Here is a 13,378-nt window from a genome sequence, read left to right as displayed (position 1 = left end):
GTAAGAACAAGCTGAGCTCCCTGCACTGACAGAGGGATGTAGTTCCTCTGCTGGTTCCAGCTGCCCATCCACCTTCACTCCTTGAGGTTCTCCTTCCCTCAGCTCCTGGGGTGGCTGCATCCCAGGCCTGGCCTGGCTCTACATAGCCAGTTCTCATGGAAGGATTTCTTTGCGTCCCTTTGCCAAGATCTGGGCTCAGGAGCATTTTCATGAGCAGCTGTAGCAGAAGGTCTTGCAGGGTGTGGTAACCAATAGCAGAGGCAACAATTCTTCATGTGGGGGAAAGGAGGAATATGAGTGTGAGAGATCACAGCAGGAAATAGTTTAGTTGAAAATAGTGACATCCCTCTTCCATAGTCTCAGTTTTCCATTTTCTCCACTAAACTTTCCACATACCAGCAGTATGGTAATAGTGGAACAATATGCCCCAAAAGCAGCTTCCTAGAATATGAAAAAGTTATTTTTGAGCACAAATAGATCTGTGTGAATTTGAGCAGACTGGGGTGGGGGGGGGGGGAAGGTAAAGCCAAGTTGCTTAATCTAAAAAAGACCTTCCTCATATTCCCAGACAAAACAACTGTATTCTTGCAAGACAGGCTTGTATGGCCTCGTTCAAACCCCAACTTTCTCATCTATGTGAATAGAAGGATTTTGTGTAGTTTGAGATGGTCTCCACAATATTCCTGTGTGTTTTGTATAACCAAGTGCTATATGGGACTGAAAGCCAAACCAGGTTGATGATGTTTATAAAATACATTGTTATTCAGTGTTTAGTGGTAGAACAATGGTTTCTCTGCCTTGCAAATGTACTCCTTTTTGGGAGAGAAAAAACTGTTCTTCTGCTGTGCCTGGTATTAACCACTCTTTCAAAGTCATCAGCAACATTCCTTCTTTGTAACAGTCAAAAAGATTTGCTAGGAACACACAGAAATAATTCTGGTGTCTGTTAGAGGATTGTATTTTATACTTCTTGTAATACCTATTTTTAAATCCCCTCCATTCATAACAAAAGAACTGACTATTTCTTGTTAGCTGCAATACAAAACATAACCTTCACTCTTTCTCCTTCACTTTCCGTATAATTTTTTAGCATAGATAGCAGTTGCTTATTGTCTGTTACTTCAAACTAATCTCCCTATTCTCTTGTAGATATATAGCAGACCTGGAATATTAAATTGATCGTTTTGTATGTTTATAGCAGGCAACAAAAATATTTGTTGTTACCATCAGTGGTGTCTTCTTTGTGCAATTGGAATTAAATGCTGTTTTCCTTCCAGAAGTTACCAAAGCATTTATGAAAGGAGTGAACACTATGTGTAGCTCACCAAGACTGTTCAAGCAGAGACCAGAATGTATTTATTAGTTCTTTCCTGGGTTAATACTGCCCCGTGTCCTGTCATTTCAGGATATATTTGTACATAGCCAAAAGAAAAACCTTGAACTTCTAAAACTAGCACATGTTGAAATGAGACATGAATTTACTATCAGGATTTGACATAGAAAAAAATGGTGATAATTTTATCCCCTTACATGAAAATGTGCTATGCATAGATGTGCTGCAGACACCCTTAAATATTTTTAGAATCTGGGGCATTGGTACCAATTTATGAGTTGGCGTACCTTATTTATATTTGCTCACCCAATATTTCCCATTGTTTTCCTAAAAAAGTAAAAAAGAAAACAATACCCTGTATGTTTACACATAAACACCCCCCATGTCCCCCCATCTTCAAGTGATGCAAGATTAGTTGTGGCCATTAATTTTTATCTGACTCATCTCTGGGTTCTGATTATGTAACTGGAGAGCAGACTGTCCAGCTAGACTGTACAGAGAGACTGTGTTCAGAATGTTTCATCATAAGAGTAAAAAGATATCCTGTGCAATGGTATATCTATTTATACTTTGAACATTTCTTCTTTCATTCTTTGGTATTTCCAGCAATCATCAAGGATATTTGGGATGTCCTCCTCCCCATTTCACACTGTAGGTTTCATCTGCAGTTTATCATTCCTCAGAAATACTATTTCAATTTCACCTGGTTTCAAAGTCTTATGTAACAATGACCAAGGTAAACAGCACAAAATATACATATCTGCTATTGTTAAAGCAACACCATAGATGTTCATGTCACCTGCTTTGTCTTATCAAAATATTTCCTGCAGCTTTCACAAGAAATCTGCTGAGCATGCTGATACTGGAATAACCAGCACATCTGCCTAAACTTCACCCATTTTTTTCACAGTTGTCCAGTGTATTAAATGAGCTAAAAAGTGTGGAAGAATTTTACAGCTGAACTTGTTCAGCATTTCTTTGCATTATGGGCTAACCTGACCCCTTACCTGTATTGCATCTTGGAGATTTAAAAACATGAGTCTAATGCTTCTTAATAACAGATTTTGTAGTAATTATTTGGTGTAGAGGCCAAGACTCAATATCTTGTTCAAGACATTTGACGTACACAACAAAAAAGCCTCCCTACATCCTACTGAGTTCCTCTCAGCTGGGTAGTTTAAAAATGTGCAGAAAGTGTGAAAGCTGTCTTTTTAAACTTGTCTTTTTGTACTGACTATTATTTCCTACTTCTTACTCACTCACACTGATACTAACGTACTGAGTTTCTCTTTAAAATAGCAACCTGGGTATTTCTTGGCTACATTTTTCTGGTTGGGCCACAAAGTCCTGGTTTTCTTAATTTGTAAGTGGAAAGATAAGCATTTCTGCTGAGCAGGATGCAGAGTGAGGAGAGGGAGGATTGTCAGTGTGCTTGCAGTGATCCTGAACACAAGTCTATGGAGTTTAGCATCAGACACCCTGTACTACTCAGAGTGTATGGCAGTGATCCCAGGCCCAGAGAGAGCTGTTACTTGGTCAGGCTTGAGAGATTTAAAGACAAGGAATTTGTGGTGCAGGAATTGAAAGGATTTAAAGGCAAGGAATTTGACAATGCTGGGCCATACTGATTACTGAAAGTGAGTACAGACCTCTTTAGGAGTCAGAATGCCAGACTTGTATCACAGACTGGACATCTGTGAATTCTCTAGAAATGCAGGTATTTCACAATTAAGGAATGCATGGACAGCATGCAAAAGCAGTGTTCCAGTCCCTGATTTACAAAGGTCTTCTGTGTCCAAAAGCCTCTGTGGGCCTTCAAATTATATCACTTGTCTAATGTAGAGAGTATTTTCTGTGGAAGCAGCAGCCTGCTGCAGCCATCCTGACCTTGGTGAGGGCTCTGGGTAGAAGCAGTGGCCTGTCACATTTATCTTGACTTTGATAAAGGCTCTCTGTTCCCTTGGGAAAGGTGCATACCAAAGGATTGACTCCAGCCATAAACACCAGGTGTGAATGTTTTCCTTTACCACCTGAAACGCTGGGAGGGGAAACGTTTGGGTGAATGACTGATAAGGGCACAGACATCTGCTCTGCTGGTGCTTGGTGCTGTGGCTGCTTTGTCTTTCCTTCTTCATCTTCCCTAAACTTTCCCATAGCAGAAACATATCAATACCGGAGTGTGTGTAATAAAAATGGATCCTGCTAGAAGAAGCAGTGGTCTCTGGTTTTTTTCCAAGCTGCTGCATTATCCACCTGCAAACCTCACCTTGATGTGACTGTAAGCCACTTGGACCAAAGTAAAAAAAAAATATGAAGGTGTAAGTAGTAAGAGGCATTTGTGGTTTGCTTCAGGACATTAATTGAAATCAGAAGATTTCAAACTAGAGAGATTCTGTAGCAACTCCTGTTGGTTTAGTGAGAGTCTGAATGAACTCAGTTTATTTGCTTTAATTTGGCTTTTCATTTTTATCTTGTTTCTAGGAGCTTTATAAACACCAGTAACAACAACAGAGATTCAGTCACCAGTTCTTGTATAAATTCCTGCTTTTCCTGTTGGGAGGGGATGTTGTCACTTATTCTCCCCTGTACTCCAGGGTCTGGCCAATACATCTGAGACCTAACATTGAGTTAATCTTACCTTTGAATGCAGTGTTTATACTACTCAGTGGTTTAAATGATTCATTTTGAAAAACACTAAATAACTCTGAATTCCAAATGTCACTGTTTCCTCAAATGTACATTTTGTAGAAGTTACTCTTTAGACTATATTTTCCTCTCTTGACTTTGCTCATTTGTTTCCTTGCTGCTCTGTGGAAGTGTTAATACTCATTTTGGCAATTGCCCATTTATTCTGTTGTAGGAAAGTTATTATGAGTACTACTTACAAGAAAAACTTGCTTTATCACTGTTTCTAGAAAAATAGACAGTTGTGAAGAAGCTCAGTACAGTTCTTTTTACAGAAGGGAGAATATGTGTTACATTTTTTCTAAGCTAATTAGAGTGAGGATGGACATCACCTCTTAATACTAACTTGTTAATTGTCACTTCACATTGTTCTGGAACTTGAAAGTGCATGGTTCTTTTGCATACCCACAATCAAGTCAGTCACAGGAAGAATATTTCAGCATTGCTAAATTTCCTTCTTCAATCACAGTGAAAGTGCTTTTTCTTCAGAGTTGCAGAAGAAAGTAATCAAATATTGCAAAGCATGGCAAAGCTGAGAAATGGAAGTATATTGTAAGTCAGTCAGTATTCTCAGTATTGTCAGATCTTGATAATAACCTCATGTCCAATAAAAATAGTGCTTTAATTCAGCTTACTGCTTTAGAGATTAAAGAATTTTAAGTGCCTAGGGAGGTGATTGGACAGTACGTTCCTGCTCTGGAGAAGAGGGGTTATAGCAATTCAGGTTGTAGGAAACAAACTCAAGGGATCTCTGAGCCCTCCGTGGAAAAATAATGAGACTGTCCCAAACTTTTGGCTGTCTCGGTGTGCACTGCTTTCAGGACACAGGTTTGTACAGGTCTTTGCTGTGTATTGGTGTGATGGGTTCAGAGGCTCATCGGGTCAGTGCAGCCAGGATTTGACAGAGCTTGTGACAAAAAGCATGCCTATCATTCAGTGATCAAGTTATTATTGCTTTAATAGTATTTTGTGGGTGAATAAAGGGCATAACTTTGCCTAAGGTGATGAGGGAATGATCTCAAGATATATAGAAGGACTGAGGGCTCACATAATGTTCTAGGAGATGATGATTCTCAGGTTTGGTGTTCTTTGCCTAGTCCTTGTCTTCCTTTTAACTGCTAGAGGTGAGCACCAGGGCTATAGCTGTAGAGAGAAGGAGGGTGGCCCTAAAATAAACAGTGCTCAGACACACCTGTAGTAACCTGTAGTACTGGGAGGGGGAACATCTCACATTATTCCCTTTAATTTCTTGTACCTGAACCTCCAGGTGTGCCCTGAGCCTTGGAACTGCTTCGTGTAGTTCTCCTAGAGACATCTCCTCTGTCAGTGAATGAAATGCTGTACTTGGGATTGAGACTGTTTTGACCATAGTTAAAGCCAAAACTCTGTTGCTCCTAAGTAATGTTTTCTATTTAAGAAGAAAAATGAAAGGAGTAGTTGGTAGAATGTGATTTGTTTTTCACATTTTCCTTTATTTTTTGAAGTTTGTAGCATTGCCTCTTCTCATTTTGCCCTGGTTTAGCATATGCTGTACACATGAATGTTTCATATGCTTCAGTGGGTTTTTAATAAAAGACACAGAAGACAGTCTGATACTGTAAATGTTCTATGAATGGTGGAACAAATTAGGTAAAAATACCTTATGGCCAAACCATATGTGGAATCAAAGTTAAATTACAGGAATTGGTTGCCTTGCCTGTGTCTGTGGAGGTGAGGAATTGTATGTCAATATCCTTGGAACACTTTCAGACAGAAGAGTGAGGTGATCTTGCAGAGAAGAGGCTCATGGGGAGGGACAAGTGTGCTTTGGATAAACAAAGCCAGCTGAAATCTCACTGGACTGGCTTAAATAACATTTGAGCTGTGCTTATTTCTTTTCAGGGAGACATGCTGCTTTGGAGAAGCACAGTATGTGGGTGGTGACATTGTTATTAAAATATTTTTTTGTAATTTTTATTAATCAATTCCTTTTATTGTTGCCTCTGTCATTGCTGGGCATGCTGTACCCAATAGCAACTATGAATTAGCATTGTCTGAGCTATTTTCTAGTTGCATGTATAATGACGGTGAATTAGAAAAGAGTGAATGCAGAGTATGTCCATGAGCAGTGACAGGAAAACCTGTTAGATACTTTGATTTGATTTTTAATCATGCTCTTCAATGTTTCATTTGACTGGGCATTGCATTGAGACAAAATACATTGCAATTATCTGTAATGGGAAACTAAAATACATTATTCAGAAGAAATTCTGACAATACAATATGAGGAGAATGTGAAATAATACAATGTTTTTCTAACTCGTTATGATACAGTAGCCTGATCCCCATTGTTCTGATTTCTAATGGTGAGTCACAGGGGTATGCCTGGGACTGTATCAAATCCCCATTGTAAATATGTGTGGTACATAGCAACCTTAAGAATAGTCTACTGTTGTGTCTCTTTTTATTTAGGATGTATTTTAATGGATGTGGTTTTGTCAGCTAGACAGTTCTAGAGACCATTCACATATCAAAGTGACAGATGTCTGGCTATTCAAGTCCTGCGTTATATTCACGAGGAAAAAGATCTTTCTTTTCCACAGACTTTTTGAAGTCATTATCTTCTGAGGCTCTCCTGGAGAACTCCACATGTAATCTGATTCTCTTCCAGCATTCTTCAGCTTCCTGTTTGGCTGTTGATTCTCACTGTAGAAGCCCTCAAAAGCAGCTGTGGTCTGTGGCTCTTGATGCTCACCTGCCCCTGGTATCTGGAAGGTGAAGGCACCAGCAGCTGCATTCCTTTAAAGTGTCTTCTGAGGGTTTTTAAATGGATGAGAATTAGAGTTCATAGGGGATATTATGAAATGCAAGGAAGTGAAAACAAGGTAAAGTCAATATACTAAGTTTGATATAGTTAGTGAGAGTTTTGTTGTTGTGCTGGATTTTTTTCATACCTTCTGCTTAGTACCCAAATGATTTGAATTGTGGCATTTAAGGGTTTGATTTTAAGTATAATTTTAAAGTACTGTCTATTGGTACCTCATGTGACCAGGATGTTAACCTGCTTTGAGGGATATCTGGCAGTGCTCAGAGCTTGCTAATGAGATTGGCTGGGAATATCTCATGTGCCCTGAGAGGCTGTTCAGGATAATCCCTTTCTGTCCTGGAGGCCCTTGGAAGGACTTGTGGGACAGAAAGGAGGGAGAGAAATACTTTGTGTTGTGTTTCTGTGACACCTTGCTGCCCACACTGCCTGACAGGTACAGAAACATCAACACATTTGCTACCCATGCTGGACTCAAAGGAGTTTTGGGGTGCCTTAGCAGAAAACGAGCTGTGGCTGTTTCCCATGCCAGGGGTTTGTCTGCTCCCAAGGCCATAGCAGGTGGGCTGCAGAGACAGGAATGGGACAGTCCCAGGTGCTCACTTCCATGTGCTGGAAGTAAGTTTTGGAAGTGGCAGTGGCTTTTTGGCTTCAAAAAAGAGAGCTGTTTTGCTCATATCTCAAAGAATAAATAAAATGCAAGAAGAATGAGAGACCTGGAGAGACAAATACATACAGGTCACTCTTGTGACCTTTTCATTTACAATAGTGCTGGGAGCTTCTGTGTTAAAGGAAAAAAATTGAACAGTTATTTTCTGTCTGTGTGAGAGAACTTTCAAATCTGTGGTTAGTCAGCATAAAACAGTAATTTGTGTTTCAGAGAGAAAATGTTAAGTATTGCTGAGACACACCGTAACAATGTCAGAGCTCTCAATGTTAAAATTTTCAGCGACTTTCTTGCTAGAGACAGGGAGGGAGTGCCTGGTGCTTCCTTAGTTGGATCAAATTGATGAGGTTATGGATACTCCCTCATAATCTTTCAGTGATGTGTGCAAGCACACACAAGCACAATCCAAGTCACTGTTAACATTTCTGAACAGAAATAGCTTTTGCAATATGTTTCAAGTCAAACTAGACTTGAAGTCTCACAAGCTGACATTCTCAAGGAAAGAAGCTTTTTAGTTGTGGTATGTGAGAGGAATTGCTGGATACACCATCAGCTACATTCAGGACAAATGAAAGCTGAGAGAAAATAAATTTATAAAGTAATTGAACACAGGCTTTAAGAGAAATGATACAAGGCTGAAGTCTGAAGAGGTGTGAGGCATTTTGCAGATTGGAATGTTGTATTAAGACGTGCAAGTCATTTTATGTTCTCTTCCCTTTGATCTTTTTAGTAACATTGAGGTACTAGTTATTTATTTTCACTTTGCTGAAGTCCTTGGTGAGATCTTTGGGTAACTCAAATCCTGCAGCCTGAGCTGCACTCCTGTCCCCAGGCTTTGGAGAGTGGGCCAAAGGAAATCCAGAGACATCTAAGCCTTCCAGCAGAATGACTTTCTATCTATAGAGAACTACAGAGTCACCAAGTCTTTCTAGATCTGCGAGGATTTGGATAGCCTTAATTCATATTTGTTGAAGGAAATAATCTGTTTCTAGTTTTGTACAACTTTCATTTTTGACAGCTAATGGCTATGAAAATTTGATGGCTTTACAGGACAGAGTGCAAAAACTTAAACTTCTAAAGTGTGTTTCACACATGACACAAAAAGGTGTGTTAGAAATCTACTTATTTTTCACACAAGTCTCTCTTTCAAGAAAAATCATTGTCCTAATTTTAATGAGAGTGAAATAATTGTGAATTTTTTTTGCCATGCTATTCTCCAGTTCAAAAATAAATAATATCTCTCCCTATTTCTCTTTTTGTGTGAAAAGATACAATTTGTAGTGAGGGAGAAGGAGTATCTTTCTGGAAGGCAATCACTCTGATTTCTGAGTATTAGATATATTTTCTTTGGGTTATTTTTATAGGATAATGTGAAACTACTGACTTATGCTCTTGCAGCCTCAGGAAGAAATCACTGCTTTTTCTTGTAAGGAGGTGGCAACGTCTCACCAGATGTCTTAAGAATGACACAGATTCTGGATGATTCCTATCACCCCAAGAGGTCTGAAGTAGCATCCAGCAGTTCTAATTTTGTTTTATTCATCTGAGTCCTGAGAGCAGTGAAAAACAGGATGGAGGGAGATCTCCAGGCAGAAACTGAGCAGCTTTCAGTAACTTCTCTAAATATTTGCAGGGATGTTTTGCTCTGATATTGAATAAAATTGATTTCCTCTGGAGATCTGCTTCATTCCCAATTCATTAATCAAAGAGCAAAACTTAGCACTGTTTATAAGTTCTCTTTAAGTTGTAAAATTCAAAACATTCCCGAAACACCTGGAAGTATTCCTGAGTCACCTGCTCTAGGTGACCGTGCCCTGGCAGAGGCGTGGGACTGGATGATCTCCAGAGGTCCTTTCCAACCCCAGCTGTTGTGTGAGTCTGTGGAAATGCAGAGCAGCCCTGTGATCTGCTCCCCTAACTCCTAGCTACACTTGAAGCCACACAAAATGTTTCTGTCTTTAAGACTAACCCCAGGCAGACCACTCTGATCTGTGGCTGCTGCTGTGTCCCTGCTCAGTCCCAGCTTTCTACTGATGGGAGATTACAGCTGCTCCAAGGGTAGTTGGAGCATTGGGGTCCCAGCTTTGTTAGCCCTTAGCAAATCAGCCCAAATTGCTCAGCTGAAACGTGAAGAGATCTGATTTTAACTGAGAGCACATATGCTGTGGTTTTTTTGGAAAGGTAATAGAAGACTCCTGAAAAGATGAAATTACAAACTACTGAGGAGTCTCCCAGAGAACTAATTTTGTACTGAGTCAGAACAAAAATACTGTTTGGTTTTTTATATTTTTTTTTTATAATGGGAGATTTAATGGAATAACTGGAGCTCAGAGGAAGCTATTTATTAAAGACAGTCTTGTTAATTAGGATATAGCTGCCTTTTAATTTACTTATGAGCAGGTCAGTAAAACTCATATTTTTGTCCATGATAGTAACCTCCAAAAATTGTTTTCTTATTTTCTAAATTACAGAAGATAAAATGAAATTATACCTGTAGCAAAGTTAAAATGGAAGTTCAACTTGCATCATTGGGGTTTCTGTGTTTCCTTTAAATAAAATGCTGTAAGACCTTGTGATCACATTTTGATCTCCCATTAATATTATGATTAGTGACATTTTCTTGAATTGCAATTTCTTAATACTGAAATTGATTTTAGACCATAGACACCCTCTGAGTATTTTCTAGAACTAGATTAATTTTTGTTTTCTTTGCCAACTTTGGGAAAAATAGGAAAAACAATTGAAAGGTTGCCTGTCTTTATTGTGAGGTTGCAAAAAATGGTGCAGCTTCATCTCAATGTACTCTACAGAAATAGGTAAAACCCCTAGTATTCTGACTCCTCCCTTCTCTGCAGTTCTGGTCCTGCCTGAAATGTCCAGGGCAGTTCCCTCAGTGGTTGTTGTCTCTGTACATGGAATTACAGTTCCTTTTCCTACACTTCCCACTGAATGCCTTTACTGGGAGGCTGCACTGCAACATGATTGAAATGACACCGGATTGTAAACCAGAGGAAGACACAGGAATGTAGGTAGTCCATCATGAGAATTTTAAAGAAAATATGTTTATTATACTGCATTCTTCTTTCATGTATTGTATTTGCAGTCCATTGAGCTGTCTCCTGCTAGAGGAGGAAAAGAAGTGGGCAGCTTGGCAGGAAGCCAGCTAAGGAGATGATCTGTGTTTGCAAACACCAGTTTGTTCACAGGTTACCCCTGCTCTTTGTCAGAGGTAAGTGACCATGTTAATCCCTTTGGAACAGGCAAGATGCTTTCAGAGAACATACATAAGCAGCACACGGACAATCTTAATTAAGTTTATTATCTCATTGTCCTTTTGTGTTGACACTGCAGTTCTGGGAGCAGCCCCTGCAGAGCCTGACGTGATGGGAATAGCTGCCTGCCTGAAATCCACTCCCTGCAGCTCCTCACTTTCCTGCAGGCACAATTTCTTTTGATTGAGTCCCAGCCTAAAGAGGGAAAAGTACCTCTACCACATAAGCTAGAGAGAAGTGAAAAGTTTTGCATTTGCTCCTTGCCAGAAGACATACAGTCCCAAGTCACAAACTATGCAAAAGTGCTTTCTGGTTTCAAGTTTTTAAGGAACATCTAATTTCTCTAAGAAAGAAACCCATAGTCATGGCATTACCCTTTTCTGGTTCAAAATTTTAACTCTTTCTTTAGTTAAATTCCTTTTTATGAAGCTTTTCCTTTTAAAGTTTCAGCTATGCCTTAACTTTTTTATCTTTCTTGGTGTGCAGAGTCTTACTTGACCTTAATTTAACTTACTTTTTATTTCTGTGTTTATTCCCAAATGTCTGGTCTCTAGTGAGCAAAATGCTCAAAGATTTTCTACAGGTCTCAAAAGAGCTGCTAATTTTACCGCTGTGTGCTTGCATTTGCTGCAAATACAGGTGACATTGGAAGAGGTGTTCCTTGGACTTGACTAATAGGTAATTTTGACAGCACTGAGTGTATTTTAAGAGGAGTTGAGGACAAGGTGAGTTGCCAAGAATCACTTGTACATACTATCAATTGCCTTGGCAACTCACTGTTGTACATTACAGCTTTGAGTGGCTTCCAGTCTGAAATGCACTATGAAAGAGGTGGTTATTCATATCCTGAGGCTGTTTTTCCAGCACTGTATAGAAACAGGAGCACATGTGATTAAACCACACCAACACATGAAAACCTGGAGTGGAGTTATCCTACAGTGCTCTCATGGGAGGAAGATGACTAATTGACAGTGCTGAGCTGCCACATCCTAATTTTCTAGCTCCTCTGATGTTTCTCTTGCATTTGCTGGCATCCAAACCAGGCAGAGCTAATTACAGGGGATCAGGGAAGAGTCAATTCTCATGAGAACACTTAAAAAGGACAACAGTGAACAACTGACAGCAGAGCTTGTAGTTTCTGTCAGCCGTGTTAATTTTGAATGCTCACTTGCATAGCATGTTAATAGTTCAGTAAGCTGTTAACTTAGACTTTTAAAATTGCGAAAATGAAAACCACAAGGTCTAAAAACTAAAGGAACATGTGTTATTGTAGGAGTTCTGTGAACATCTAGAGGCAGACAAAAAATGGCTTAAAGCTCTGTTGCCTTTCCTCCGTAGAGGTACTCTCTAGTTCAGTTTTACACCTGCAGCTGTGGGGCTGCTGCAGAGTTTTTTCCTGCCCTGTCCTTCCACTTACTTGTGATGGCATTAGCTTTTCATAGTTCAATCTGCATCAGATGTAACAGTAAGAAAATAATTAATTTACTTTCTTGGGTAGAAGTTAGGCATAAAACCATTTTGTATCAAAGTTTTTATTTACCCCGTGACTTGAAATTGAGAATTTTGGGTTTTTTCCAGCATGAATTTATTCTGTTTATTATTTTTATATTAATCAAAGACCTAATGAAAGTCAATAAGCAGAGGAATGTTTTGTTTTTGCTGAAAGATGAAAGGCATTCAATACCACAAAGATTAATTCTATACAGTAAGGAAGACTGGAGTCTTTAGGAACAAATTAAGTCAAACATCCTACAGGCAAGTGAAAAAAAATATTGAACTGGAAGACAAATTCTTGAACAAGAGAGATAACAGAAACGTCAGAAAGTTGTCAGACATGGTTTGAAACTTGTATTTAATTTTGTGATGTGTTAAAAGAGTAGAAGAGTGAGACGCCGAAGGACAAGAGCAGGAGTGGAAGTGCCAGCAGTTTTCCACAGGTGCTTCCTTCAGGGGTGTGACTTGTGTGTGTGGTATGTGTGAAATGGCTCATGCCCAACATCATGGACATTGAGCTCTTGGTGCTTCTGCAAGGCTGGCAGTATGAGGATTTGGACAGTCTGAAATTCAAACCCCAGACAGCTGGGACTGGTAAATCTAGCAAAGAATAACCTTGGGTTGCAATTCCAATAGCAGGCTAAGAGAACTGAGCTTTTTCAATAATCTCTGCTAAACTGGGGGAAAAAATCTACCAAACTAGAATAGTTTCATCTATTGATGGCTGGCAGCCAAGTGCCTCAATAATTCTGTTCAGGGCAAAGTAGTAACGACTTTCAGCTGTGGCCAACATTGTGGAGACAGGACCATTTGAATTTATTGAATAAATTCAAATTTCCTTGGAGATAATGACATACAAAATTGCATGACGTTCTGGAAGACTCATTTTCAATTAGGATGGTGCTGCAGCAGTTCTGAGGCAGGTATGTGCACTGGACATCTGTCACTGGGTTAACAATCTCTATTTCCTTTGCAAAGAAAGTTTTCCAGTTTTTTACCCCCACAATGTTTTTTGTTTGTTTTTTTTTTCTCCCTTTTCTCTCTTAAATGGCATGTCAAAATATTAGAAATGTGTGTTCTTTCTGTGGTCAGTGGCAGTCTTGTGTAACTTCTCTCTGCCCCAC

The 13,378-nt window shown here is 39.3% G+C and overlaps 1 long non-coding RNA gene across 3 annotated transcripts in view; it reads left to right on the top strand.

The window, feature by feature from the left end:
• The window catches only part of LOC144246565 (uncharacterized), a 538,094-nt gene that overhangs the window by 183,206 nt on the left and 341,510 nt on the right, over positions 1–13,378 (top strand). The window lies entirely within an intron of this gene.

The sequence above is a fragment of the Lonchura striata genome, chromosome 6 (genome assembly GCF_050655825.1).
Source record: "Lonchura striata isolate lonStrDom1 chromosome 6, ASM5065582v1, whole genome shotgun sequence".
NCBI classification, from domain to species: Eukaryota; Metazoa; Chordata; class Aves; order Passeriformes; family Estrildidae; genus Lonchura; species Lonchura striata.
This window is presented reverse-complemented; position numbering and strand designations above follow the sequence as displayed.